The sequence below is a fragment of the Monodelphis domestica genome, chromosome Y (genome assembly GCF_027887165.1).
Source record: "Monodelphis domestica isolate mMonDom1 chromosome Y, mMonDom1.pri, whole genome shotgun sequence".
Lineage (NCBI taxonomy): Eukaryota > Metazoa > Chordata > Mammalia > Didelphimorphia > Didelphidae > Monodelphis > Monodelphis domestica.
In genome coordinates this window covers 2854079-2871330 of record NC_077236.1, presented here as the reverse complement: position 1 = coordinate 2871330, position 17252 = coordinate 2854079, and the positions used below count along the sequence as shown (strand labels likewise).

General features: G+C 38.6%; 1 long non-coding RNA gene across 2 annotated transcripts; it reads left to right on the top strand.

Moving 5' to 3' along the window:
• Window positions 1-9896: 9896 nt before the first annotated feature.
• LOC130456222 (uncharacterized) lies at window positions 9897-16525 on the top strand. 2 transcript variants are annotated; one of them, XR_008914814.1, is made up of 3 exons: window positions 9897-10024; window positions 12904-12996; window positions 16301-16525. It is a non-coding gene; the product is annotated as an uncharacterized LOC130456222 (long non-coding RNA). The 2 variants fall into 2 exon arrangements; XR_008914813.1 differs by lacking the exon at window positions 9897-10024 and having other exon boundaries at window positions 12573-12996.
• The last annotated feature ends 727 nt before the right edge of the window (window positions 16526-17252 follow it).

Genomic DNA, 17252 nt, shown 5'->3' with positions numbered 1-17252 from the left:
TGGGCCAATTGGGAAAGGGGAATCAAAAACTGACAGAAGGAAATAAGGCCTTAAAATGAGAACTGACTATCGAGAAACTAATATCATCTTGAGAAGTCAAGAAAAAATGAAGGAAATTCAAAGGAATGATAATGAGAAACATCAAATATCTTATTTTTTAAATTAATTTATTTAGCCAATTTAGAACATTATTCCTTGATTACAGGGGTGTGTGAGGTGCTCAAGGAGGAGTAGTATCTCTGGTATGGAGGGCTTGTCGTGCCCTCTTAGGGCAGCTATCCAACCTCTGACCCTCACCTGACACCCAGCTCTCACTTGTAGCTCCTAGTAGCTGCTAGCATGTGGCAGCAGCCACACCCCGGGCAAAGCCTTCGACAGGCTGGCTAAACCTTGTGAGGGTAGCCATTGAGTCGTAGACCCCTGGTGTACTACGGCTTTGCTCCCCCAGCATGTGAAGACTGCTTTGTCCAAACAGACGGAAGAAACCAATAAGAAGGTTCAGTGGCAGAGAGGGCGATGCAGCAAAGCATTGTGGAGTGTTTAGGGCATGTTGGAGCACAAAAGACAACCCGGCCATTCAATCCCGCTGAGGAAGTCTCCATGTGTAATGATTTTTCATGCCAATGGACCCAGGCTTCCAACACTGAGACAGCGGGACTGTCTCTCTGCATCGACTTTTCCTCTTAAATCTCCTTCACGCACAAGTGTTTTTGTGCACACCTCTACAACACAGATGAAAGGGCACAAAGACATTCCTCATCCTCGCTTACCGAGAGACTACTACTACACTGGTTACAATAATCACAATATTTCCCGCCCTCGCCTCCACCCACCCTTCACGAAGCCAACACACAATTTCATTGGGTATTACTTGTGTCCTTGACCAGAACCTATTTCTCTGCTGTTTATGTTTGCACTACGATGTTCATTAGAGTCTACATCACCAACCATATCCCTTCAACGCATGCAGTCAAGGAGTTGGTTTTCTTCAGTGTTATTACTCCCACAATGTTTCCTCTGAATGCGGAGAGTTGTTTTTCTCGTGGATTCCCCCATATTCTTCAGTATCCCTTCATGGCCAATAATGAAGCAGGCCATTATGATCGATTTTACCACAGAGTATCAGTCTCTGTGGACAATGTTCATATCCCTTGCCCATTTATCAAGTGGAGAATGGCTTGAATTTTTGTACAATCGTAGCTCTTTATTAATTGGAGTAATTAGACCTTTGTCAGAGGTTTTTGTAATGAAGATTGTTTCCCAAGTTGTTGCTTCCCTTCTAATTTTGGATGAATGAGTTTTGTTTGTACAAAACCTTTTTAGTTTTATGTAATCAAAATTGTTGATTATACATTTTGTGATTTTTTTCTACCTTTTGCATGGTTTTAAAGTCTTTCGCAAAGATCTGACAGGTATACTATTCTGTGTTCACCTCATTTGCTTATAGTTTCCTTTTTTTAAAAAAATTTTATAATATTTTATTTGATCATATCCAAGCATTATTCATTAAAGACAAAGATCATTTTTTACTCCCAGCCAACCACCCCTAGCCGACGTGTGACTCCACTGGGTATCACATGTGTTCTTGATTCGAACCCATTGTCATGTTGTTAATGTTTGCATTAGAGTGTTCGTTTAGAGTCTCTTCTCTGTCATGTCCCCTCAACCGCTATAGTCAGGCAGTTGCTTTTCCTCGGTGTTTCTACTCCCACAGCTTGTCCTCTGCTTATGAATAGTGTTTTTTCTCCCAGAAAATTATTCCTTTTAGCACAATAGTATTCCATCACCAACATATACCACAATTTGTTCAGCCATTCCCCAATTGATGGGCATCCACTCATTTTCTAATTTTTGGCCACCACAAACAGCGCAGCTATGAATATTCTCGTACAAGTCTTTTTCTCCATTATCTCTTTGGGGTACAGACCCAGCAGTGCTATGATTGGATTAAAGGGTAGACATTCTTTTGTCGACTTTTGGGCATTTGGGCATCCAAATTGCCCTCCAGAATGGTTGGATCCGTCCACAACTCCACCAGCAATGAATTAATATCCGTACTTTGCCACATTCCCCTCCAGCATTCATTACTTTCCTTTGTTGTCGTATTAGCCAATCTGCTAGGCATGAGGTGATACCTCAGAGTTGTTTTGATTTCCATCACACTGACTATGAGAGTTTAAGAACACTTCTTCATGTGCTTATTAATAGTTTTGATTTCTTTATCTGAGAACTGCCTATCCATTTCCCTTGCCCATTTATCAATTGGAGAATGGCTTGATTTTTTGTACAATTGATATAGCTCTTACAAATATGAGTAATTAAACTTTGTCAGAGGTTTCTATGAAGATTTTTTTCCCAATTTGTTGTTTCCCTTCTGATTTTAGGTACATTGGTTTTGTTTGTTAAAAGCTTTTTAATTTGATGTAGTCAACATTATTTATTTTAAGTTTTGTGATTCTTTCTATGTCTTGCTTGGTTTTAAAGTCTTTCCCCTCCCAAAGGTCTGACATGTATACTATTCTGTGTTTACCCAATTTACTTATGGTTTCCTTCTTTATGTTTAAGTCATTCACACATTTTGAATTTATCTTGATGTAGGCTGTGAGGTGTTGATCAAATCCTAATCTCTCCCACACTGTCTTCCAAATTTCCCAATAGTTTTTATCGAATAGTGGATTTCTGTCCCAAAAGCTGGGATTTTTGGGTTTATCGAATACTGTCTTGCTGAGGTCGCTTGCCCCCAGTCTATTCCATTGATCCTCCTTTTTGTCTCTTAGCCAGCAGCAAATTGTTTCGATGACAGCTGCTTTGTAATATAGTTTAAAGTCTGGGACTGCAAGGCCCCCATCATTTGTGGTTTTTTTTTTTCATTATTTCCCTGGATATCCTTGATCTTTTGTTATTCCAAAACCTTAAACCTAACCCTAACCCTAAACCATAAATATGTTTCTATATCTAACCCTAACACTAAATACATTTCTAATCCAAATACTAACCCTAACAATAAATACATTTCTAACCCTAACCTTAACCCTAAAACTAACCCTAATCCTAAACCTAACACTAACCCTAACCCTAACTCTAACCCTAACCCTAACTCTAACCCTAACCTTAAACCTAACCCTAACCCTAACAATAAATACATTTCTAACCCTAAAACTAACCCTAACCGTAACACTAAACCTAACTCTAAACGTAAACCATAAATACGTTTCTATATCTAAACCTAACACTAAATACATTTCTAATCCAAACACTAACCCTAACAATAAATACATTTCTAACCGTAACCTTAACCCTAACACTAACCCTAACCCTAACACTAACCCTAAACCTAATGCTAACCCTAACCATAACGCTAACCGTAACCCTAAACCTTAATGCTAACCCTAACACTAGACCTAACCCTAACCCTAACCCTAATGCTAACCCTAAATACTGTCAAACTCTGAACGTATCCCTAACCCTAAATACGATTTTAAAACATAAATATGTTTCTAACCCTAACACTAACCATAAACCTATCTCTAACACTAACCTTAACCCTAACCCTAACTCTAAACCTAACAATAACCAAAACACTAGCCTTAAATCTAACCCTAACCCTAACCCTAAATAACCTAACCCTAACCTAACACTAAAGCTAACACTAAACCTAACCCTAATCCTAACCCTAAATACTGTCGAACCCTAAACTTATCCCTAACCCTAAATTCGTTATTAAAATATAAATGTTTCTAACCCTAACTCTCACCGTAAACCAAACTCTAACATTAACTTTAACCCTAACCCTAACCCTAACCCTAATCCCTATCCCAAAACCTAACCCTAATCCTAACCCAAACCCTAACCCTAAATAAGTACCGATTTCTGCCAATTTCTGTCCTACCGATTCCTGCCGATTTCTGCTGATTTCTATCCTGTACTGTCCAACCCTAAACCTATACCTAGAGCTAAATAGGTTTTGAAACCATAAATATATTTCTAACCCTAACCCTAACCCTAAAAATAAACCCTAACCCTAACCCTAACCCTAAACCATGAATACGTTTCTATAACTAACCTTAACACTAAATACATTTCTAATACTAACGCTAACCCTAACAATAAATACATTTCTAACCCTAAACCTAAGCCTAAACCTAACTCTAACACTAACCGTAAATACGTGCCGACTTCTGCCCTAACCCTAAACCTAACCCTAACCCTAACCTTAACCAGAACCCTAACCCTAACCCTAACCCTAAATACTAACGCTAACCCTAAATACTAACGCTAACCCTAACAATAAATACATTTCTAACCCTAAACCTAAGCCTAAACCTAACCCTAACCCTAAATACATGCCGATTTCCGCCGATTTTTGTCCTGTGCCGATTTCTGTCCTGCCGATTTCTGCCCTAACACTAACCCTAACAGTAAATACTGTCAAACCCTAAACTTATCCCTAACCCTAAATAGGTTTTTAAAATGTAAATATGTTTCTAACCCTAACTCTAACCATAAACCAAACTCTAACACTAACCTTAACCCTAACCCTAATCCTAAACCTAACCCTAACAATACATACATTTCGAACCCGAACCCTAACCCTAAAACTAACCCTCACTCTAATCCTAAACCAAACCGTAACCCTAAACCATAAATACGTTTCTATAACTAACCTTAACACTAAATAGATTTCTAATCCTAACGCTAACTCTAACAATAAATACATTTCTAAAATTAACCCTAACCCTAACCCTATCCCTAAATACTGTCAAAACCTAAAATTATCCCTAACCCTAACTCGGTTTTTAAAACATAAATATGTTTCTAACCCCAACTCTAACCATAAACCTAACTCTAACACTAACCTTAACCCTAACCCTAACTCTAACCCTAACCCTAAACCTAACCCTAACTCTAACCATAACCCAAATTCTAAATAGGTTTTTAAAGCATAAATACATTTCTAATCCTAACCCAACCAACTCAGCAAGACAGTATTCAATAAACCCAAAGATCCCAGCTTTTGGGACAGAAATCCACTATTCGATAAAAACTACAGGGAAATTTGGAAGACAGTGTGGGAGAGATTAGGAATTGATCAACACCTCACACCCTACACCAAGATAAATTCAAAATGGGTGAGTGACTTAAACATAAAGAAGGAAACCATAAGTAAATTGGGAAAACACAGAATAGTATACCGACGCACGATTCCACTGGGTATCACATGTGTTTTGGGTTTGAATCCATTTCCATGTTGTTGGTATTTGCATTAGAGTGTTCATTTAGAGTCTCTCCTCAGTCCTATCCCCTGTCCCCCTGTAGTCAAGCAGTTGCTTTTCCTCGGTGTTTTTCCTCCCATAGTTTATCCTCTGCTCGTAGATAGTGTTTCTTAGATCCCTGCAGATTGTTCAGGGACATTGCATTGATACTAATGGAGAAGTCCATGGCCTTCGATTATACCACAAGGTATTAGTCATTGTGTACAATGTTCTCCTGGTTCTGCTCCTCTCGTTCTGCTTCGCTTCCTGGAGGTCGTTCCAGTCTCCATGGCAGTGCTATAGCTGGATCAAAGGGCAGACAGTCTTTTATCACCCTTTGGGCATAGTTACAAATTGCCCTCCAAAATGGTTGGATCAATTCACAACTCCACCAGCAATGAATTAATGTCCCTACTTTGCCACATCCCCTCCAGCATTCATTACTTTCCTTTGCTGTCATGTTAGCCCATCTGCTAGGTGTGAGGTGATACCTCAGGGTTGTTTTGATTTGCAGCTCTCTGATCATAAGACATGTAGAACACTTTTTCATGTACTTATTAAGAATTTTGATTTCTTTGGCTGAGAACTGCCTGTTCCTGTCCCTTGCCCATTTACCAATTGGAGAATGGCTTAATTTTTGGTACAATTGATTTAGCTCTTTGTAAATTTGAGTAATTAAACATTTGTCAGAGGTTTTTATGAAGACTGTTTCCCAATGTGTTGCTTCCCCTCTGATATTAGTTACATTGGTTTTGTTGGTACAAAAACTTTTTAATTTGCTGTAGTCCAGATTATTTATTTTGCATTTTGTGACTCTTTCTAAGTCTTGCTTGGTTTTAAAGCCTCTCCCTTCCTAAAGGTCTGACGTGTATACTATTTTGTGTTTGCCTCATTTTCTTATAGTTTCCTTCTTTATGTTCAAGTCATTCATACATTTTGAATTCATCTTCGTGTAGGGTGTGAGGTGTTAATCTAAATCCAATCTTTCCCACACTGTCCTCTAACTTTCCCAGCAGTTTTTATGAAATAGTGGATTTTTGTCCGCAAAGCTGGGGTCTTTGGGTTTGTCATATACTGTCTTGCTGAGGTCACTTACCCCGAATCTATTCCACTGATCCTCCTTTCTGTCTCTTAGCCAGTACCAAATTGTTTCGATGACAGCTGCTTTGTAATATAGTTTAAGGTCTGGACTGCAAGGCCCCCATCATTTGTGGGGTTTTTTTTTTCATTATTTCCCTGGATATCCTTGATCTTTTGTTATTCAAAATGAACTTTGTTATGGTTTTTACTAAATCAGTAAGAAATTTTTTGGGAGTTCAATGAGTATGGCACTAAATAGATAAATAAGTTTGGGTGGGAGGGTCATTTTTATTATATTGGCTCGTCCTATCCACGAGCAGTTAATGTTTTCCCAATTGTTCAAGTTTAGTTTAGTTGTGTGGAGAGTGTTTTGTAGCTGTGTTCATATAGTTCCTCTGTTTGGCTCCGGAGATAGATTCCTAGGTATTTTATTTTGTCTCAGGTGATTTTGAATGGGATTTCTCATTCTAGTTTTTGCTGCTGAGCTGTGTTGGAGATATATAGAAATGCTGATGACTTATGCGGGTTTATTTTGTATCCTGCAACTTTCCTAAATTTGTTGATTATTTCCATTAGCTTTTTGGTTGAATCTCTAGGATACTTTAAGTAGACCATCATGTCATCTGCAAAGAGTGATAACTTGGTCTCCTCCTTGCCTATTTTGATGCCTTCAATTTCTTTTCCTTCTCTAATTGTTACTGCTAGTGTTTCTAGTACAATGTCAAATAGTAGAGGTGATAATGGGCATCCTTGTTTCACTCGTGATCTTATCTTATGCATCTAGTTGATCCCCATTGCAGATGATATTAGCTGATGGTTTTAGATATATACTGTTCATTATTTTTTGGAACGACAGCTCTATTCCTATACTTCCTTGTGTTTTTAAGAGGAATGGGTGTTGTATTTTATCAAAGGCTTTTTCTGCATCTATTGAGATAATCATGTGGTTCTTGTTGGTTTGCTTGTTGACGTGGTCAATTATGTGGATAGTTTTCCTAATGTTGTACCAGCCCTGCATCCCTGGTATAAATCCTACTTGATCATGGTGGATGACCCTTCTGATCACTTGATGGAGTCTTTTTGCTAGTATCCTATTTAAGATTTTTGCATCTATATTCATTAGGGAGATTGGTGTATAGTGTTCTTTCTCCATTTTTGACCTGCCTGGTTTTGGAATCAGTATCATGTTTGTGTCATGAAAGGAGTTTGGTAGAACTCCCTCTTTGCTCATTATGTCAAATAGTTTGTCTTGTATTGGGATTCACTGTTCTCTGAATGTTTGATAGAATTCGCTGGTGAATCCATCAGGCCCTGGGGATTTTTTCTTAGGAAGTTCTTTGATGGCTTGTTGGATTTCATTTTCTGATATGGGATTATTTAAGAATTCTATTTCTTCTTCTGTTAGTCTGGGCAGTTTGTGTTTTTGTATATATTTATCCCTATTACCTAAATTGGTGTATTTATTGCCATGTAAGTGGGCAAAGTAATTTTTAATGAATGCCTTAATTTCTTCTTCATCCGAGGTGATGTCCCCCTTTTCATCTTTGATGCTGTTAATTTGCTTTTCTTCCTTCCTTTTTAAAATTAGACTGACCGGTACTTTGTCTATTTTGTTTGTTTGTTTGTTTTTCAAAGTACCAGCTTCTTGTCTTGTTTATTAGCTCAATGGTTCTATCACTTTCGATTTTATTGATTTCTCCCTTAATTTTTAGGATTTCTAGTTTGGTTTTCTGCTGGGGGGTTTTAATTTGATCGCTTTCAAGTTTTTTTTATTTCCATTTCCAATTGATTGATCTCTGCTCTCCCTAATGTGCTAATATATATATGCACTCAGGGAAATGAATTTACCTCTGACTACTGCTTTGGCTGCCTCCCAAAAGGTTTGAAAGGATGTCTCGTCATTGTCATTTTCCTCGATGAAATTATTAATTGTTTCTATGATTTCTTCTCTAACTAAATGATTTTGCAGTATCATGTTGTTTAATTTCCAATTAGTTTCTGATTTGGTTTTCCATGTACCATTACTGATCATCAATCATTATTTTTATTGCCTTGTGATCTGAAAAGGCTGCATTTATTATTTCTCCTTTTCTGCATTTGTGTGCCATGTTTCTGTAACCTAATGTATGGTCAATCTTTGTGAATGTGACATGTGGTGCTGAGAAAAGGTGTATTCCTTTTTATCCCTATTTATTTTTCTCCACATGTCTCTTAATTCTAATTTTTCTAAGATTTCACTCACTTCTTTTACCTCTTTCTTATTTATTTTTTGATTTATCTAAATTTGATAATGGTTGGTTTAAGTCTCGCACTAATACGGTTTTATTGTCTATTTCTTCCTTCAATTCTCCTAATTTTTCCATTAGAAATTTGGGTGCTACCCAATGAACGATGAAAAATTATTTAACTAATACTTCGAGTAAGGCAAAAGCCCTTAAGTTAGCTCTAATTTTAGATCTATTACAAAAGGGTAAATAAAGTGGAAGGGGAAGTACATAAAGGAGATTAATTCATTTCTTCATGCTTTAGGACACTGACAAAGTCCCTCCAGGACACCAAGCTGCTCATGCAGAAGGTAGGATAGAATCTAATTAAACTAAGCCTGAGACTCATTCTGAGGAGACTGCTTCTGAAACATTCAGATGGAGGAGGGAGCTGGTGAAAGCAGCTGAGATGCTGCTGACCTGGGGTCATTAGGAATCCTTACTTAGGGGGCAGCTGGGTAGCTCAGTGGATTGAGAGCCAGGCCTAGAGATGGGAGGTCCTAGGTTCAAATCTGGCCTCAGCCACTTCCTAGCCTTGTGACCCTGGGCAAGTCACTTGACCCCCATTGCCTAGCCCTTACCACTCTTCTGCCTTGGAGCCAATACACACTATTGACTCCAAGACAGAAGGTAAGGGTTTAAAAAAAAAATCCTTATTTAGACAGATCTTATGATGACTTATAAAAAACTGTCTGATTTCTCTTTTAAGACTCAGGTCTAGGCCATATTGGCTTTGAGGCCCTTCATACTTATTCCTTTCTTACTCTCTATCTCTTTCTTTGATTACTCATTGTATTGTTAATTAAAATCTCTATAAAACCCAATTGACTTGGGTATTTGAAAAATTGGGAATATTTCCGTGCCAACCACCTTATATTTGATTTTAAACCCAAGACACTGTAGTGAAACATATTTCTGAGGTCAAATTTTACTCACCCTCTCTTATATCTATCATCATTTATATCTTCCACGATTTTAATCACTACAGTTTAAGACCTCAACCATTTTAAATCTCACACCATAGACGAAAACGCACAGAGAAAATCGTCATCCTCGGTTACCCAGAGATGACTACTATTATATTTGACAACGCAGGAGAAATTGGTGAATTTACCTTAGTTTTATGGGGACATTTTCTCTGACTTCTATATTCAATTTCTAGTCCATTTCTACCCCTGTATTAAAACTGTACTTCTTCGGTAACTACTGACTACAGAGAGAATCTTCTTTGTTGAACAATTGCAGCTATTATGAAGTGGAATGCTCAGTGTTCAAAGTTCAAAAAGAGAATTTTCTGTGTACTTCTCCAAAGCTATTTCTGTTTCAGAGCCAGGTCAAAGTGTGGCAGAGATTTCAGTTGTTATATTGCTCAGACCAGAGGCAAAAAGATCTTTGAGTACTTATATATTTTCAACATTCTGGTGACTGGTAAGAGAACATATTTGGTTCACTATCCCACATATTTTATGCCCTTTTCTCTCCCACTCTCTTTTCTTCCCTCTAGCCATCTTCAATTCCTCTTTCCCCCTCTACCTTTCCCTGCTCTGTCCTTTCCAAGGTTTATCCCCTCTCCTCTTCTTCTACATCCAACCTTTCTCTGATCCATCCTACCCCTCTCCCCTTTTGACTACAACTCCTATCCTTTTCCTACTCTGTGTGCTGTCTCCATCTCTTCATCCCTCTACTCTTCTCCTCCACTTCTCTCTTTTCTTCAAATGTCTTTCCATTCTTTCATTTCACCCTCTTCTGATCCTCTCTTCTTTCTCCACTCTTGTCCCCTGATCCATCACTTTGTCACCCTCCTCACTCCTTCCCCTAAGCCTACCGTGTCCTGACCTCTCTTTCCCAACTCCACACTATAGCGCCCCCCATTTCCTGAAGGTTCTCTTTCAATGCACTTTTTTTTGATACTCTCTCACGGCCTTTTCCTTCCTTTGCTTTCTCCCCTCTGTGTACCGCTTCCCCCCCACCCCCCGCCTTACCTTACTTCCTCTGTCTTTTCTATTCACCCCTCTCAACCTATTTTTCCACTTCCCATTTGACCGGAGATTCCAAGGGGGAAACCGGTATTTTATTGACACTCTCAGGGGGGAACAGCAATCACACCTCCATGATCAGCAAAGGGACAGAAATCACTGGCTTCTCCGTGGATCCGAGAAATGCGGGAAACAGCCTCACAATGGACAGGGTTGCTCGAAACAGCACAGGACGACCGACTCCACCCAGAATTTTCTCACCTGAGCAAACACAAATTCATCCAGACCCATTCTCCGGAAGAGAAAGGGGTCTTCCAGGCTCATTTACAGGAAGGACGGGGGGGGGGGGGGGGGGGTCAGTGGGGTGGAGTTAGGGCAAAAGTCATGAAATGGTTCAAGTCAACAAAATCAAGTACATTACTGCTCAGGAAAAGAACCACAGGAGGCACTGAGGCTCAGAGATACAGGCTCAAAAAAGACCCATAGTGAAGAAGACGGAATCATTTTCTAAGGGGCTGAAGGACTTACCTCAGAAGTTGTATCAAAGGGAGTTACATTTCCTCCTCAGAAAACCCAGAGACTCTAAAAGGAACCGCCCGCGTAGCAACGCCAAACAAAGATTCCGATTGGACAACGGACACGCCCATGAACTGCACAGTGGACTGTTCCAAAGGCGAAAGCCGTGGGGGGCAGGGAATGGGGAGTTCGTGGGAGGGGCCACAAAGGGGGGGGGGTGGAGACGGTGGCTGATGGCCCCAGATGTAAAACGTTACACCTCCACCCCGGGAAAGCGAGGATTAACAGGAGAAACGGGCTGGCAATTAGCGAGTGCCCTGGTGGCGGGCAACCTGACATGACTTCCAGACTCGTTTTCCCCCTCGCCAACCTCCCCAGCCCGCTCCATTACCTTTTTATGGTCCCTTAGCACCACCACCACCACCCTCCCCCCAGGGTGTATGGGATGCTCAGGGAGGAGTAATATCTTCGTTATGGAGGGTTTGTCGTGCCCTCATGATATATACTGTTTATTATTTTTAGGAATGACCCTCCTATTCCTATGCTCTCTAGTGTTTTCAATAGGAATGGATGTTGTATTTTATCAAAGGCTTTTTCTGCATCTATTGAAATAATCATGTTATTTTTGTTGGTTTGCTTGTTTATATGGTCGATTATGTGGATGTTTTTCCTAATATTGAACCAGCCCTGCATCCCTGGTATAAATCCTACTTGATCATGGTGGATGACCCTTCTGATCACTTGCTGGAGTCTTTTTGCTAATATCCTCTTTAAGATTTTTGCATCTATATTCATTAGGGAGATTGGTCCCCGCCTCTCTCCTGTTCTTAAGTTTGAATTTCAGTCCCCTAGGAGCATTCAGTTTGTCGGTAAGGAAGGGTTTTCAGCGGTCTGAAATTTTGCTGCTTCTAAGCCACCATCTTGACTCTGCCTCTCTCCAATTAGAATTTGGTAGACAAAAAGATTACAGAAAACACACACAAATTCCAAAAGAAGAATATGCAAAGGACACAGAGTGTGTAATACCTCAAAAATGACTTCAAAAACAAATTGAGAGAGGTAGTGATAAAGGCAGAAACAAAAAAAGAAAAGCATGCAAGAAGAAATGAAAATGATGCAAGAAGAAATGGGCCAATTGGGAAAGGAGAATCAAAAACTGACAGAAGGATATAAGTTCTTAAAAATGAGAATCGACCATCAAGAAACTAATATCTTGAGAAATCAAGAAACAATAAAGGAAATTCAAAGGAATGATAATGAAAAACATCAAATATCTTATTTTTAAAATTAATTATTTAGTCAATTTAGAATATTGTTCCTTGGTTACAATAATTACAATATTTCCCACCCTTGCTTCCACCCACCCTTCACCCAGCTGACACACAATTTCATTGGGTATGTTCCTTGATCAGAACCTCTTTCTATGCTGTTGATGTTTGCACTATGATGTTCATTTACAGCCTACATCCCCAACCATATCCCTTCAACCCATGTAATCAAGCAGTTGGTTTTCTTCAGGGTTATTACTCCCACAGTGTTTGCTGTGAATGTATTTAGTTGTTTTTCTCCTGGATTATGGTGTTAATTTTGGACTACTGGATGGTTTTTTCCTTTGAGATTTCCAGTAGCTGGAGTTGTGCTGTGGGCTCCATTAAAATCAACCCATCTTGGTTTCTGACTCAATTCTGCCATCTCCCGGCTCCGTCTCGCCCCTCGTGGAATTTAAACTACTATCCTTTCTCTCTTCTTGAGATATTCGCAGGTGGTGTCTCATATGGTGCCACATGTGGGCTCTTAACCTTTTATTTCACACAGCCTTGGCAGGAGTTGTCCCATCACACGAGGGAACTGACAAAGGATGGTCGGGGCAGAGTCTGAGGAGGCTTACTTCTCTTGTGGCCAAAGAAGGTAAGGCTCTCTCTACCAGAGATGGGGCAATCTGTTTCCTCTCAAACCTGTTAGGTTCGACTCTTAATGTCCTTGATTGAAAAGGGAGGAAGTAAGGTCTCTAAAGCTAAACTCAAAGCTTTGTTAAAGTGATTCAGACAGCTTATCCAGAATTCCTGCCAATGGGGGTTTTAGAGGTTAAGCAATGGGACCTGATAGGACAAAAGACTGAAAGAATATAAGAATGAGGGAAAACAGGTCAGGCAAACAATATTTAACATGTGGTCATGAGAATGATCTTGGCTGATTTACCTTTCCAAACTTCTAGTTCTGGGGAGAAAGGACCTTTGCAAACTCAGGAATCAAAACAGCAGGCTTTGAAACCGGCCACTCCTGAGGCATCAGAGAATGCTGAAGTAGAGGAAGAGGAGGAGAGTCGCCCATTCTCTAGGGAGCCTCCAATGGTTCCGGGGCCACAACTCAGAAGGGAGTGACACAAAAGAGTCATTTACAACTCCAAAGCTTTACCCTCCCTTAGACAATGGGGCATGCCACTATCCTCCCCCTCCTCCAGACTATCTTTCCCTTTCACTAACCTCTCTCTTGGCCACCCCTCCCCCCAAATTCATGGAGTTCTCTTCCCTTCTGCAGTAAAAGAGGAAGCAGGATATTTAGCTTTCCCTGTATTAGCAAGGGAAAATAAAAATGTCACATATACAATAGAAGTAAAAGGCAGGTAAAAAATACTTCTCCAACAGGAATTAAGATTTAATTTGGAAGCTGCAAAGGTTAATTCACTAAGGCCTAAGAAAGGCATTGAAATCCAGCCTTCTAAACAAATGCAAATCAGACTATATGTTAATCAGGTTCTTGTCACTTCAGTTTACTGAGTTAGGCAAAGACAGCTATTTACATAGCCAGATTATTCATCTCAAGCAAATCTAAGTTTATTGCAAAAAAATTTTCTTTATTTAAAAAATTACTTCCTTCTAAATTCATGCAAGGATCAAACTAAAAATCATAAGGAAATTCATATGCCAAATCAGAAGGTAAGCAGGTAAACTGTGAAGGCTTAACAGGCCATTGTTATGAGGAATTTAAATGCAATTCACCTGAGTAGGAAGATACTTTAAGTATCAGAATCAATTTGCAACAGAGATAATTTCTAAACACCTTTGCTAATAAAACCACAGGTCTAAGCAAAATTAATAACTTAATGAAACAATTCTGAGACACTTTAAAAATTCAGAAAAGCCTAGTTTGAAAAGATATTTTGCGATTCTGTAGTCAAACAGTAAAAGATTTTTTTTTTTTTATCAGCAAACCTCTACACTCTTTTAGCATTGAAAAAGGGATCTAGGAAGTCCTTTGGTTGAGGTTCTGCCAGGTAAAGGAAGGAGGAAAAATCTGACTTTACAAAGATAATTACAACAGGATGAAATCACAGTGAAATAAAATTTAAGAATTTAAATTGTTCTAATTTAGGTTGGACATGGCAAAATTATAAAGGAATGTCTGATTATATTTCGTGATAGAGAAAGTTAGAAGAGTTAAAAATCTTTCTCTGACTTTTGTGATATCCTACAGAATATTGGGACAAGAGATGTTTTATTTACAATGAAATTTTGGTATAAATGACAATGTAGTTAAGGTGCAAACAGGAATTTTTAAGGTTTGGGCTTAGATATGAAGCTGCATGGATTTTTTTCTCTCAGCCATGTGACTTACCTTTAAACATAAGGTGACCTAGCAACCTAGAGGGTAGCATCCCTGCCACTGACGTTACAAGTTTTTAACTATGGAGGAATTATTAAAATTTTTTAAAACAGGACATAAGAGCAGCAAAGATAAAAAAAATTTAGTAGAGATTATTTAAAGAACCTGAATGAAGTTCAAAAACGTTATATAAAGTACATATTACTGCAACTTTATCCAAAAAGCAAATGATTTATAACTAGTATAGTTTCAATTATAAAAATAAGACACATTCTCAGCAGAGTGGAAGCATGGTTGGAAGGATTCAATCTGTTAACCAGTAGTTAATTATTAAGGTTATCCAGTAATTTGTTAATTAGTCCAGTGACTTATTAATGATTTAAAATGGACAATACTGCCACTTACTCAAATTACAGATATTGAAGCTGATCATGATAGTAAGATGAGACCTATGATAATAATGCAAATTTAAATGTTACTTGCACAATGTGATCTATTTTTGCAGTAAAATTTTACAAAGTTGATATATAAAACTAATAATTCTAGACACAGTATCAAGATATTTTCAGTTATGAAGCTAACTGTTATAGTTTAGAAATAATAACACCTGTACAACCACTTGATAATGCTGCATATACTTTTACAGCATAAGACCGAACTGTAATATTAATGATTGCACAATATGAATTTTTTTTTAAACCCTTACCTTCTGTCTTGGAGTCAATACTGTGTATTGGCTCCAAGGCAGAAGAGTGGTAAGGGCTAGGCAATGGGAGTTAAGTGACTTGCCCAGGGTCACACAGCTGGGAAGTGTCTGAGGCCAGATTTGAACCTAGGACCTCCCATCTCTAAGCCTGGCTCTCAATCCACTGAGCTACCCAGCTGCCCTGATAATATGAATTTTGGAAAAATCAAAAATTGTATACAGATAGACAAATACTTAAGATCACAGCACAAATGGGTAAAATCATACGTGATTTATGGTATGATGGTTTTATGATTATTGGTTTAAAAAAGCAAATGTTGATGCATCCATGCATTCTGTTTTGCAAAGTCAAACAAAACTAGCTGTGAAACTGCTTGCTTTGAGCAGATGGCTGCTAGCATTCTCTGCTATAACAGAGGGCCTCATCTATTGTACATCTATATCCTGTAGAAGCAAATGATATTCCTTGCCAATGCAAAATGTTGTGGATTATTTTCAGCTCTGAAAGGTATCCACTGCAGATTTTGGAACAAAGGATGCATTCCAACATGCTCCTGAAATAAAAAAGGTTAATCATGGCAAGGTGATGGGAGATACTTACTCTCCTGGTTTATGGATTTAAGCTCAAAATGAAGAAGTGAGCAAAAGTGATTACAGAACTTGTAAAGAACTGTGCACAGTTGCCTATTACAAACATCTTGGGATAGCAGTGCTTTTAACAGCAATAGATGGGCTGAATCGAATAGCTCATGGCTTAAATGCAAGCTATGGCAAAAAGAGCTCCAAGGAATTTATAAGCCCTAAGGTTCAAAACTGAAGGTATATATGTTCAGTTACTTTCTAACTTTATAAGACCCAATGAGGCTTTCATTTAGGGTCGAGATTTTCTGTTTATTTTCTCAGATACGTGAAGTCTATGGAGGATGACCCAAAGCATCTGATGGCAAGAAAATCTGCTCAGAAAAAGGACAGACTGCAGAGGTGTCTGGCACAGGACACCAGAAAAACAGCACATGCACTGTAAAGGCAACAACACGGCCTCATAGGCAGGTCTAACACACTATCCACAGAAATGTACTTATATGAAAAACAATTTAACTACAGAAGAATATCATTGAGTCACTGACAGATATTCTGTTCTATGAATATATGAGTATTTGTTATAAGATCTAACTTTATCACATGACTGAAAAATTTGAATGATATTGGTACAATATGTAACTTGCAATCCTTTTATTGGAATTGTTCCATGTTATACGAATTTGATCGAATACTGAATGGTACAATTGGGAAGGTTATGACAGTACAATAAATACTGTCCAACTGCAGCACAAATTGTTGCTATCATCCATAACATATATATGATTATTGTCTAAAAGGGTCCATTATCTTTGCAAACAACGTGTCTTTATTAGAATGAGACTTATCTAAAAGTCAATTTTGTTAAGCTATGGCATTCCAACTTTCATAAGAAAAAAAGGTGGATATGGTATCACTAACCACCTATCTCTTCTACACCCCAGAAGGAATATAAGTTAAAGCTATGCAATAACAAATGGAATGTCATGATAAAGATTACATTGTATGATATACCTGATTTGGGTTGAATATCAACAAGAGATTAAGACTGTATAAGGGACCCAAGGGGATGATAACATTGGGTCGAGGTCTTGTTTGTATGTTCACAGACAGTGAAAACATCTGGTCACCCACAAAGCATTTCATGCCAGCTGACACAGACCAGGAAGAGAAGCAGATGAACGCTGTTGACATCAGCTAACTACATGCCAGCCACAGTCCAGGCACGCTGGAAGGACACTTCACTGGTGACTAATATCACTCCAGAAGAATGACA